Below are 12,733 nucleotides of genomic sequence, written 5' to 3' on the forward strand. Positions count from 1 at the left end.
TCATTGCACAAGGTCAGAGAGATCCATTACCCACCAACCACATTTCACTCTCTTCAAAGTGAATTCCATCTTGGAATTTATCAGTAACTTTTTTGTAAGCTATCGTATCTTCTTCCATCTCAGAAGCTAAGCCTCCAGTGAGTCAGATTACTTTAAATAATTCAGCAATTCAACTTCCTCTGTGATCTTAGTTTTGTAAGTAGTACAATTTGGGGAAGCCATTTTACCTATAATAACAGGAAAGATATGTATTTAAGTAATTTTCTTTCTTATTATTCAAAGGCCAAATTCATCACAAAATTTTTAAAGCTCAGAATTAGACTTGGAAGTCAAAATTAGACTTGGAAGTCAAATTACACTTGAAAGGTAAAAGTCCGCTTCTGCATCCTAGTTTTGTAAAACCACACTGAAAAGTTCCATAATCATCCATGCAACTATAACATGAATCATAAATAGATCAGTGAGCTAGAAATTGTTCCCAATGACCTCCCACAGTCACCCTCCGCTCTGTCGAACTTTCATAAAATTCTGTGTCCATGTGTGTTTTTAATTCCAGGTAGAAATGATGTATGGCAAAATCAATCTGCATTCAAGATTATGAGTGTATATGTTATATCAGTCAGTGTTGGCTGCAAGCAACAGAAACCCATTCTGGTTGACTAAGCAGAAAAAAAGCATTTGTTGCCAAGTTGTGAAATAGTTCCAGGACTTTCCAAAATGATTGAAACCAGACTAGAAAAGGAGACCAGATGAGAGAAGCTGTGCCACAGGTGGACTCCAGACAAAACACATCACCTAACCCACCTAGTGGGAACCACTGCACTGACCCATCTCTGAAAAATGGATGCCACGGTTTGCCTAGCAACCACAGACACCCGAACTGTACATTCTTCCAGTGCCTCTGGATTCTCTGCTGTCTCTGCCTCTTTATGTCACCAGCTCTCAATTCAAAGTCTGTAGCAGAGGCGTCCATTTAGGCAACTGCAGGTCATCTGCCTGTATTTTAGCTGCAAGGGAGGCTGGGACAATGTCTGGGCTTTTCAGCTTCTAAAGTGGAGGCAGGCAGCCAAGGGAATGACAGCTGTCCATTAGAGCTGTGATGAAGGGAGGTTGTTAATAACAAATGAAGCTTTGGGCTTTGGAGTCAGACTAAAACTGAATTTGGATTTATGCTCTATTACTAGCTATGGGACCTTGGGCATATGACTTAAACCCTTAATCATGTCTCTTTCCTTGCTTCCAAAACAAGTCCTTGTGAGGATTGAATTAAAATGTCCATGTAAAATCACCTAGTACAGTATATGGTACATAGTAAATAGCTCAGTACATCTATATGTGTGTATGTGAATATATACACACTGTGTGCGTGCGTTCCAGCATCCAACAGTGATAAGAGAAACAGAGTTCCTCCACTTCCATTCCCTTCCCCCTTTTATGAACCCCTACCAGATACTTGGGGCTTCCCTTGTAACTCAGCTGATAAAGAATCCGCTTGCAATGCAGGAGACCTGGGTTCGATCCCTAGGTTGGGAAGATCCCCTGGAGAAAGGAAAGGCTACCTCTTCCCGTATTCTGGCCTGGAGAATTCCATGGAGTGTATAGTCCATGGGTTCGCAAAGAGTTGGACATGACTGAGCGGCTTTCACTTCACCAGATACTTGCCTATTTCAGACTTTTCATTTAGTTTAATACAGGACAAGGCAATTCAGTTCAACTTTGGTCTCCCCAGAAAGCATACATGATCTAGCAGAGCAACAGCAATGAAGGAATAATTATAACTCACATATGCTATAGTACCATAAAGTGAAAGTTCAGGGATTTCTCAGGCAGGCCAGGGGTGAGACTTCGCCTTGCAATGCTGGGGGCTGCCGGTTCGATCCCTGGTTGGGGAGCTAAGATGCCACGTGACTCAATGCCAAAAAAACACAAAACATAAGATAGAAGCAATACTGTAACAAATTCAATAAAGACTTTTTTAAATGGTCCGCATCAAAAAGATTTCAGTGGATAGCATTAATTTCACCTGAGGAGCTAGAAAAACCATTATAGAAGCAACTTGACTGGGAACATGAACAGCTGATAAGACTTTTCTAGAGAACAGAAAGGGAAGGACTTCTACCAGACAGAATCCTCTCAGCACAGCCGTGTAAGTGCAGGTTGTGCCTGGGAACGGGGAAGAGTTCAGAAAGATAAAAGCAAGGAACTGGTGGGAAGGTGGAAAAGATGAACTGGGAAAGAGAAACCGGAGCTGGATGATCGAAATCCTAGGGTCACACCAGACTGGTGTTTCTTCCTCTGCTAACACACATGCCAGCAAGACTGCTAAGAACTGATCAATAGCCCCAGCAATGTGTCTCATCACTGATACTACTATCGTAGGTCACTATGGCAAAATTTTTAATTCATTATTCAGGTGTTCAATCAGTCAACTGAAAAAAAAAAAAAAAAAGCACAACCTAAAAGTTGAGAATTTTATTTTATTCAGCAAACTTGTCAGGGACTTAAACTTGGGATACAGACTCATAGATAGCTCTGAGGGGCTGTTCCAAAGAGGAGGGAGGAGCCGGCATATATAGGAGATTTTTAAAAAGCCAGCTAGTCAAAACATCAACAGAGAGCTGTTAAAGGAAAAAGCAGCCTTTCAAGGTAATGAACTTAGTGTTTTCTATGCAAGAGTCTGGGCTCAGTAAAATCATTCCTTTGATATGCTCCTCAACTAAGTGGAGCCAGTATCCCTTCTTCTCCATCCTGAATCCTCTCAAGGTTCACAGTCAGGGGCAGCTGCAGTGGCTGACAGCTTGACGGCCACAATCATCCTTTGTTTACTGATATGGCAAGTGGCATTTTTCGACTACAACCCCCAGGAATTTACATTGGCTTAAGTGAAACAAGGGAACAGGCAAAGCTTTTCCCAGCCCTTCATTTTGTTGAGTCTCCCCACCCCCCGAACCAGAGTCTCCAGGGCCGTCTGGAAGCCTCTACCTGTACAGGACACCAAATGGTATACAAGGGGCTTCAGGCCCTCGCTTGTGTTTCCAGCTTCACACTCTGCCATTCTTCTGCCCCCACCATTCATCAGAGCCCCAGTTTCTACTTAGGATGAAACTGAGAATGGGCCAAAAAGATAAACCAGCCTCCCCTGCCTCACTGGTCCATGGCCCTTCTTAGTAACGCAGTACGTTAATGGTTGCAGAGTCCCTACACTAACAAAGTTTTCCAACATCAATTTCTGTTTGCTCCTAGACATATATTTTTCCCAACCTCTCACCCCCTCACCCCTGCCACAGTTAGAGCATGTACTCTCATCAGACAGAATTTATCGATCACAAAATAAGGATCCTCAAGGCATGGTTGCTCCAGAAAATCTGAGATGAGTGGTTGCTTCCTCTTTCTTCTCAGGAAATAGAGGCAGCTTTGTGTTGGGGCTGAATCTTCTCTTTCCTTCTGGACCTGGAGTTTGGTCTCCACTTCTACAAGCCCATTAACCCAGGGATCTGAGCCCAGCAGCTCCAGCCTCTGCAGGATGAAAAAATGAAAGGATTTGGCCCCTTGCTGTGGATGGGGCTCCAGTACACTGATCGCAGATCTGAGTGGGTTTCTTTCAGCTTTTGTTTCAGCTGCCAACAGCATGGGGGCTCAAGACCTATGAGAAGGGACTTCCCTGATGCCCCAGTGGTTAAGACTCTGCAGTCGCAATGCAGGAGGCCTGGACTGGATTCCTAGTCACGACTAGATCATGAGTGTTCAAACAAAGATGCTGAGTGCCGCAGCTAAGACCCTGCACAACCAAAAACAAAAAGGGATCTGAAAGAAGCTCCAGAATGTCAGGGAGGTGAGGTCTGCCCAGGGGAGGCAGGGAGGCCTGGGGATGAGGCCCATCCCACAGTACTGAGGCTGAGAGGCCTCCGTGCAGCAGGGCCAGCCTCTTTAGTAACCTATTCTGGTAAGACATGAGGGGTGGATAAAAATGAACTATTACACTTGGGACAGATCCATTCCTGCAGTGGCAATATATTTTCCTCACATGCTTTTCTCTTCACAGCAAGTAAATGCATGTGAAACCAGTGACTCTGAAGTTGGTCATATTGAATTTACTCAGTTTTCCTTTAGTCTTCAAGCGTGAAGCGTTACAAACCTTCATATGTACACCAGGGAAAGAAAAAATGAAGGAAAAAAAAAGACTCCCCAGCAAGACCTAAGGAAAAGCCTGTGAAAGAAAACAGTAAGATAAAGCAACACAATTTCGAATCTTAATCTCCTGAAATGGTGCCTTGAAAGCCGCCCTCTCCACTTTTCCGAGTGGGGCCTTCAAAACTGCGTGTCAAATCATCTTATAACCGTTCTTCTTATCTGTTGGTGGGAGCTTTCAAGGCCCAGTAATTCCCCCAGATATGGCAGGAAGTTCACAGTAGAGATTTGCGCAGTTGACTAAGCTTTGCGCAGTGCTTTTTGTGGCAGGCTGGTAGAGGAGAGAGATTTGTTTTCCCTTTCAGGACTAAAGCATGTCACTGCCAAGGACACAGTCTTGAAGCCAACCGGAATCACTCCCTTGGTCAGATAATCTCCAGGACAATGACTTAATATTATATACTCTCTGTTTTGGTCCAATAAGACACATAGTCAAGGGGAATGCTCCTGCATTCCCGTACAAGTGAAAACTAATAGACACAACCCCACCGATGAGGGAGGCTCTCTGGGGGCCCTCTCCCCAGACACTCTCCTGTGGTACACCATCCTGTAACCAGCAAGGGCCTGGATATGTGGGTGTTGGCTGGAGGCGGGGACGACAGCACAGGGGACTCAGGAGAGAAGCACCAACAGCTGTGGAGACAAGGTGTCCCCTGACGTAGGAAGGGTGGGGGACGACTCCCTTTGTCTCCTCCTCTACTCACTGGGTGGCTCTTTGGCCCGAGGCTTCCACAGGAAGAGGCATGATGAGCTTTGAACAGCAGCCTCAGGACGAGGGGTCACAAGCACAAGTGCAGACGGGGGTCAGGCAGGTGATGTCAGTGAGTGACTCACCTCAGGCAGTGAGGTGTGAAACGGTAAAGAAAGCTGAGGTCTAAGAAAAGAAAAGCAAAAGAGACATTATCTGCTATGTTGTTTGTTTTTTAAAACAAAGGCGACTTTCTGAAAATTAATTCCTCTTGGCAAACTAACATGCTTTCTTGTGTTAGGCATGACATTCATTGTAGCCTTTTTCCCTTGACTGTCCTGAGGCTCAGAGCTATATTTTGTACTTCTCTTTGATTTAAAAAAATTTTTCCCTTTGATTTTTTTCCCTCTCCTTCCTATCCTTTTCCTCTTCCAAGACACACACTCAGACACATATGTGCTCAGGAGTCTATAAGGTAAGACACAGATAATATAAGAGTAATATTGGTTAAATATTTCAGAGTTATTAATGACTTATTATTAAGCATTAATGTAAGCCACAGTCCTGTTTTTTATTTTCTTCTATTTTATGTATTTTCATGTAAAATGCTCTACCAAATGTTCAAACTCAGTGGAAAACAGCGTTTGGTTCATTCTAAATTCTGGCTCTGAACTGCAAGAGATCCTAATTTTAAAAACATTCTGTTATCTTCATTTAAGGACTTAAAAGTATTTCCCTTCTGGAAGGTTTTTTTTTTTTTTTCTTTTCCTCACTACCATCTCTGTCTGCAAGCCAAGATTATGAATAGAGATGATATATTTTAGAAAGGGGCCATAGATCCAAAATTAATCTCTACCAAAGTTAATTCCTGCATAAATTAGGTTGAATATGTTTTTCAACACCATAAATCAAAGGTAATAGGTATAAATAAAACATGAACCTAGGTTTCCTCATTTATAACTTCATATCTATGATACTTTGGTGTAGAAAAGGCAGAGTTATTATTTTTTTTCTGTTTTTAGAGCTGTTGGGCTAGCCATCTCAAAGGTTGCAGTAGACAGTGTAAAATTAAATATATTTCCTCTCTATGGCTGAAACAGCTAATAATCAGAAACCCACAGAAAAATTCCCTCTGTGTACTTGTGCAATACATCATGACGCTCCTCTTGGGACCAGCGAACCAGTAGAATTGCCAGAGGCAATTTGAGAATGAGGGGGGAGAGGACCCAGAAGCTCTGGGGACTGGGAAACTTGTTCTGCTCCATGGAGCCAGTGGCCAGGTGTATGGCTATAATTCAGTTCTAGAAGAATCTGTGAGAGGAAGAAAATAGGGTGTCAGGGTGACGCAGCTGATCATTCTGTGACCGGTAGGGGGCGTGATAGTGTCTAATCCTCTCTACTTGGCCAGTATCCACACTCAACACACCCTATCAACTGTCTGAATAAAGTGAAGTCACTCAGTCATGTCCAACTCTTTGTGACCTCATGGACCATAGCCTACCAGCCTCCTCCATTCATGGAATTTTCCAGGCAAGAATACTGAAATGGGTTGCCATTTCCTTCTCCAGGGGATCTTCCCGACCTAGGGATCAAACCTGGGTCTCCCGCATTGCAGACAGATGCTTTACCGTCTGAGCCACCAGGGAAGCCCCCAACTGTCTGAATGTCCACTGCTAAGTTTGTTTTTTTTTTTTAATACAAATATAGTTGATTCACATCACATGTACAGCAAAGTGATTCCATTATTGTTGTTCAGTTGCTTAGTCAAGTCCGACTCTTTGCCACCCCATGGACTGCACGTCAGGCTTCCCTGTCCTTCACTATTTCCTAGAGTTTGCTCAAACTCATGTATATTGATTCAGTGATGCAATCCAACCATCTCATTCTTTGTCACCCTCTCCTCCTCCTGCCCTCAATCTTTCCTAGCATCAGGGTCTTTTTCAATGAGTTGGCACATCACATCAGGTAGCCAAAGTATTTACATGCATATATATATATATATATATATATTTTAACATTCTCTTTCATTGTAGATTATTACACGATATTGAGTATAGTTCCCTATGCTATACCATACGTCCTTGTCAGTTACCTATCTTATATACAGTAATGTGCATATTTTAATCCCAAACTACAAATATATCCCTCCTCCTCTTCCCCCTTGGTAACAATGAGTTTGTTTTCTGTAACTGTATTGTAAAGTAAAATAAAGTAAAAGTAATAATTAAAAATAATAATAAATGCAAGCAATATGGAAGTACAAAAAAAAAAAAACATAGATTCACAGACACAGAAGAGCATCTGTTGATTAAGAGGAGAAAGGTAGAGAGAAAAGCGCTGCTAACAGTTTTGCCTGGAAAATAGTGCCCCACCTGCCCTCCCACCAAAGCCAGGGCAGCCCACCATCAATGAGACCACAAGAAGCTCACTCCCTCTTCTCAATTCTGACTTCAGGTTCATACTCCAGAACTGAGTTGTCCGATAGTAGCCATCAGTCACATTTAATTATATACTTTATTTTAAATTATGTAATTTATTTAAAATCATGTGATTTATTTAATTAAAGTACACATGTAATTTAATTAAAACTTATATGCCAGTTGCGCGAGTTGTATTTCAAATGCTCAATGGCGCTACGTAGATAGTGGTAACTGTACTGTACTGCGCCAGTTATATAGAACATTCTCCTCTGCAAAAACTTCTGCCGGACAGCACTGCTCCAGAGTCTACCTCTAGGGATCATATAAAGGCCTGTCTTGCTTCCCTATCTGACTTTCTTGTCTCCTTTTTATTTTTTAATTTATTTTCTGATGGGCACTCTCAATCAGTGACTCATATACACTCAGATCCCCTGCTTCCAGGAAATTTTACCCAAACACCGTCTATGTTGTTTTCAGCTCTAGACTCATTGTAAACCAACAACTAAACATTAACATATGGAAGCCATAGAGGTCCTTACCCTGAAAGATACTCATATGTTCTTGCTCGCTAAAGCATAGGCCCATAGACAGGGTCAATGGGCCAGGTTTTTAATAAAAGGAAAAGGGTTCTGGGACCATGGTGAAGCAGTTTTAAATCACCCAAGGTTGTGACTGAGGACGGTGAGCCTCTATAAGAGGCATGAGATGCCCAGATGTGTGTGGCGGCGGGGCCGGGGGTTGGTTGCCTAAGTGAACAGTGCACAGAACAGTAAGTGCCCTGGATGTGAAAGCAAATACCTGACTGATGGCTGAAGACGAGCCAGACTCTCAGTGTCAACTTTTTCATCCTTGTTGTTGTTGTGTTGCTAAGTCGTGTCTGGCTCTTCATGACCCCATGGACTATAGCCCACCAGTCTCCTCTGTCCTTAGGATTTCCCAGGCAAGAATACTGGAGTGGGTTACCACTAGCTTCTCCAGAGGATCTTTCCGACCCAGTGATGGAACCCAAATCTCCTGTATTGGCAGGAGAATTCTTTACCATTGAGCCACTTGGGAAGCCCCCAGAAGTCAGCGAGAACCATCCAAAAACATTCTGAAGCATAAGCCACATCTGTTGGACCCTAACACAAAGATTCTGGTCCTTTGTATTTAGGATTCCCTTCTTAGCCTCCATATATGCGCCATTATTTATTTTTTAAAAAATATTTGGTCACACCACACCACATGTGGATAGGGTTCATGCTTATATTTGTGAGAGGGGTGTGGGAGGGAGAGGGTCGGGGTGCTGCCATCAAAGTTGAGATGCACTGGGGACCTAGAGATGAAACTGAGTGGATTATACTCAGACACATGCTAATTGGTGGACTTGATGGCACACAGTGACCAGAAGGAAGGGATATCCAGGAATAGAAGTAATAAGAATAATTACTTCTTGCATTTACTGAGCATTTACTAAGTGCTCTACAAGTTTGATATCTATTATAAACCTCTGGGGAATAAGAACTTATTGCCCCTATTTGAAAGGTGGGAATACTGAGGCTTGAAGAGGCTGTGATTTACCCAAAGTCATACAAGCAATTAAGTAGCAGAGGCATGAAACTGTTTGGTGATTTCTTATTTTGATCTGTTATTTAGTTGTCTTTAATCTGTGGGAATCTTGAAATCCTGAATTATTGACACCTTCCTGGCACAGTGGTAAAGAAACTTCCTGCAGATGTGGGAGATGCAAGAGACACAGGTTCTATCCTTGGATCAGAAAGATCCCCTGGAGAAGGAAATGGCAACCCACGCCAGTATTCTTGCCTGGAAAATCCCATGGACAGAGGAGCCTGGTGGGCTAGAGTCCATGGGTTGCAAATAGTCAGACACAACTGAACGACTGAGCTCTCCTCCAAAAGGGATTTGCATTTACTTTTTCCTGGAGTCGTGTATCCTACCAACAGGGGATGCTTTTAAACTTCATAATGAGGTATGGGCCCTGGCAGCAGGCTCAGGGCTTAGCTTCCAACCCCTGCATTTGAGGCTGTCACTGACATGGATCCTCCAAGCCTTGCAGTTTGCTTTTCTCCCTTGATTCTAGTTTTAGCTCACTATGCATGTATCTGCATGTCCTCTTGTTTTGTTATTGCTGGAAATTTCCGTTTCTGTATTTTTTTGACCTTGCCTCGAGGCGTTCGAGATCTTAGTTCCCCAACTAAGGATCAAACCTGTGCCCCCTACAGTAGAAACACAGTGTCCTAATCACTGGACTGCTAGGGAATTCCCTCCCTCTGTTTCTTGTGAGAGTTCAGTATATTACAAAGCCTGTTATTATCCTACACTAATGCCATCAGAATATCACATCAGGGCATCTGTTCACCATTCTGCCAGCAGCATTCCAGTTTCACCCTTAAAATGTGCTGCAAAGACTTCACATCTGATTAGCCCATCCAACATTTTGGTGCAGACTTGGTCCCAGCAGAATTCTTCTGGAAACCAGATTGGTTCCACTTTCTCTGACCACAGACTTGATTCTTTTATTTTAATCAGGAGTTCAGCTCACAGTCGTTAACTGATTTTTAGCATTTCTGGCAACTCTTTCAAATTACACAGGCTCATTTCTCTACAAAGACTCTATACATTTCCAGGAACATATACAATACAGTGTTACTAATGGAATCATATTATACTTATTCAGTTCAGTTCAGTTCAGTTCAGTCGCTCAGTCATGTCCAACTCTTTGCTCCCCCATGAATTGCAGCACACCAGGCCTCCCTGTCCATCACCAACTCCTGGAGTTCACTCAGACTCGCGTCCATCGAGTCAGTGATGCCATCCAGCCATCTCATCCTCTGTCGTCCCCTTCTCCTCCTGTCCCCAATCCCTCCCAACGTAAAAGTCTTTTCCAGTGAGTCAACTCTTCACATGAAGTGGCCATAGTACTGGAGTTTCAGCTTTAGCATCATTCCTTCCAAAGAAATCCCAGGGTTGATCTCCTTCAGAATGGACTGGTTGGATCTCCTTGCAGTCCAGGGGACTCTCAAGAGTCTTCTCCAACACCACAGTTCAAAAGCATCAATTCTTCAGTGCTCAGCTTTCTTCACAGTCCAACTCTCACATCCATACATGACTACTGGAAAAACTATAGCCTTGACTAGATGGAACTTACTTGGCAAAGTAATGTCTCTGCTTTTGAATTACTATCTAGGTTGGTCATAACTTTTCTTCCAAGGAGTAAGCGTCTTTTAATTTCATGGCTGCAGTCACCATCTGCAGTGATTTTGGAGCCCCAAAAAATAAAGTCTGACACTGTTTCCACTGTTTCCCCATCTATTTCCCATGAAGTGATGGGACCGCATGCCATGATCTTCGTTTTCTGAATCTTGAGCTTTAAGCCAGGTTTTTCACTCTCCTCTTTCACTTTCATCAAGAGGTGAAGTTCCTCTTCACTTTCTGCCATAAGGGTGGTGTCATCTGCATATCTGAGGTTATTGATATTTCTCCCGGCAATCTTGATTCCAGCTTGTGTTTCTTCTAGTCCAGCGTTTCTCATGATGTACTCTGCATAGAAGTTAAATAAGCAGGGTGACAATATACAGCCCTGACGTATTCCTTTCCCTATTTGGAAACATTCTGTTGTTCCATGTCCAGTTCTAACTGTTGCTTCCTGACCTGCATACAGATTTCTCAAGAGGCAGGTCAGGTGGTCTGGGATTCCCATCTCTCTCAGAATTTTCCACAGTTTCTTGTGATTCACACAGTCAAAGGCTTTGGCATAGTCAATAAAGCAGAAATAGATGTTTTTCTGGAACTCTCTTGCTTTTTCCATGATCCAGCGGATGTTGCCAATTTGATCTCTGGTTCCTCTACCTTTTCGAAAACCAGTTTGAACATCTGGAAGTTCATGGTTCACGTATTGCTGAAGCCTGGCTTGGAGAATTTTGAGCATTACTTTACTAGCGTGTGAGATGAGTGCAATTGTATGGTAGTTTGAGCATTCTTTGGCATTGCCTTTCTTTGGGATTGGAATGAAAACTGACCTTTTCCAGTCCTGTGGCCACTGCTGAGTTTTCCAAGTTTGCTGGCATATTGAGTGCAGCACTTTCACAGCATCATCTTTCAGGATTTGAAATAGCTCTACCGGAATTCCATCACCTCCACTAGCTTTGTTTGTAGTGATGCTTTCTAAGGCCCACTTGACTTCCAAGATATCCTGCAGCTTGCTTTTTTGTTTAAGAACATATCATAGTCCATCCCATGGAGCCTCCCAGGTGGCGCTAGTGGTAAATAACTCATTGCCAATGCAGGAGACAGGAGAGACGTGGGTTTAATCCCTGGGTCTGGAAGATCCCCTGGAGGAGGGCATGACAACCCACTCCAGTATTCTTGCCTGGAGCATCCCATTGACAGAGGAGCCTGGCAGGCTATGGCCCATAGGAGTGCAGAGTCAGACACAGCTGAAGCAACTTAGCACACACATAATCCATCTCAATACTTACAGTTGCCTCATTCTTTTTCATAGCTGCATATTACTCCATAATATTATCACAGTGTTTTTTTTTTTAACAATTTAGTAGTCAATGGACATTTAGGTTATTTCCAATTTTCTTACATAAATAGTACAGTGATATAATAATCATGTGTATATGTGTGTACATATGTGTGAGTAACCTATAGAAAGGATTTACAAAATAAATTTGGGCCTTTAAAGAATATGAATATTTCACATTTTAATGGATGTCACCAATTTGTTTCTCCCCAAAACCATGCTAATGTAACAGTGTTTGTGACAGAAACTATTGATACTAACACCAGCACAATATCCATTTCCCTCTAATTCCTTAGTAAGGGATTCCCTTTTTAGTTTCAGAGTGGTGGTATACCTAACGAAAAACTGCATTTCACAGCCCCACTTTCAGTTAAATATGATCACGGGGCTACCTTCTGGCCACAGAACTGTGAATGCAAGTGTTGTGTGGAGCGTTCTGAAATGCTGCTTCCTGGAAGTTACGCATCTTTTGGTTCTTCTGCCTTTGTTTCTCCCTCCGACCCGCATAATGGTTAGATGGCTAGCATCCCAGTCCTGGACAATGAAGCGATTAGAAGAGAAGCCACGTACAGGCACTGTGGAGAAGAAGGGAGACAGCACCATGGAGCTCTGCCCTGCAGTCCTAGGCTGCCTTCATCTTGACTGCCATCGTGCTGAGAATAAACCCAGGACTTTCTGGGTCTTTATGACGCGCAACTGAATGCAATCTCTAAATGACACCACTGCTTCCAAACATTTAACCAATAAGCCAGTCTTTACTGAGTACTTACTATGATGAGCCCAGTCAAGTGCTATGGATAATCACCACAATGCCCTTGCCCATCCCCAAATTGGGCTGTCCTTACAGGGTCAGAGCCACCAGGTATGTGAGCTTCTAGTAATACACTGACTCCCCATCCGTTCTTGCCC

Source organism: Oryx dammah, unplaced genomic scaffold, assembly GCF_014754425.2.
Source record: "Oryx dammah isolate SB20612 unplaced genomic scaffold, SCBI_Odam_1.1 HiC_scaffold_25, whole genome shotgun sequence".
Lineage (NCBI taxonomy): Eukaryota > Metazoa > Chordata > Mammalia > Artiodactyla > Bovidae > Oryx > Oryx dammah.